The sequence below is a fragment of the Schistocerca nitens genome, chromosome 12, assembly GCF_023898315.1.
Source record: "Schistocerca nitens isolate TAMUIC-IGC-003100 chromosome 12, iqSchNite1.1, whole genome shotgun sequence".
Lineage (NCBI taxonomy): Eukaryota > Metazoa > Arthropoda > Insecta > Orthoptera > Acrididae > Schistocerca > Schistocerca nitens.
In genome coordinates this window covers 114,697,568-114,698,780 of record NC_064625.1, presented here as the reverse complement: position 1 = coordinate 114,698,780, position 1,213 = coordinate 114,697,568, and the positions used below count along the sequence as shown (strand labels likewise).

Sequence of the window (1,213 nt, the reverse complement as noted above, 5' to 3'; positions counted from 1 at the left end):
ATTGCAACTCAGAGTCTGTGGGTGCGTAGTTGAGGGCCATGATGACATCATTTTCTTTTTTCGAATGCCCGCAAGACCAACACCCCCTCTAAATGTCAAGTTTGTGTCCTTAGCGGTTTCGGGTGCGCGATAATGAATTACATACCCCTCTACGGGTTGAACTTGCAAGAACAGTGAAATACCTATTTCTGCGTACGTGACCAAGAAGCCGCTGACTGGACCAGTCAGTCGGGACGTTGCCTTTTGTATATACACGATTAAGTTTCTATGGAACCGTCACAGCGAGAATCCTATTCTCATTTTTCTGTTTTTTTTCCCCAAATCGAGTCCCATATGCTATATCAACAGGTTGTTTCAGGGAATTATCAGCGGTCGATACACGTTTCAAAAAGCTCATTCCACTGAACTGCGTTAACTAGATCTTATTAGTACTACTAGTTACTGCCGAAACGGATAGTACTAATCCATTTAATACAGTTCAGTGGCAACGGCCTTGCCGCGGTGGATACACCGGTTCCCGTGAGATCACCGAAGTTAAGCGCTGTCGGGCGTGGTCGGCACTTGGATGGGTGACCATCCAGGCCGCCATGCGCTGTTGCCATTTTTCGAGGTTCACTCAGCCTCGTGATGCCAATTGATGAGCTACGCGACAGAATAGTAGCGTCTTCGATCAAGAATACCATCATCACGACCGGGAGAGCGGTGTGCTGACCCCACGCCCCTCCTATCCGCATCCTCCTCTGAGGATGACACGGCGGTCGGATGGTCCCGGTAGGCCACTCGTGGCCTGAAGACGGAGTGCTTAATACAGTTCAGTGTCACGAGATTGTCTGAGAAATTGAGTGATGCAGTTGCAAAATTATTTACGCCATCAGAACTTCGGATACACCACAGTAAAAATTTCATCCGTGAAATCGAAAAATACATAGAAAACGTCCTGCTGACACACGTCCCCATATCACCCACGCGTTGACAGAACTCCGCCGACAAGCGCAATGCGGCCAAGTATTGCCGCTTGACCCCCTGTTGTTTCGTCTCTTTCTCTCTCTCTCTCTCTCTCTCTCTCTCTCTCTCTTTGCTTCGACTCCCTCCATCCACTGACAGAGGCCAGCGGGCCAGCTCCAGTAATTACAAGCGGCGCCGTGCTAAGCGGCGGTAATGAAGGGCCTTCGTTAGCGGCAGCGGCAGCCGACACTTGCTGCCGGCCGTCCAC

General features: G+C 50.4%; 1 pseudogene; it reads left to right on the top strand.

Annotated features, from left to right (window-relative positions):
* The first annotated feature begins 483 nt into the window (after positions 1-483).
* On the top strand, positions 484-601 carry LOC126215600 (5S ribosomal RNA; annotated as a pseudogene).
* The last annotated feature ends 612 nt before the right edge of the window (positions 602-1,213 follow it).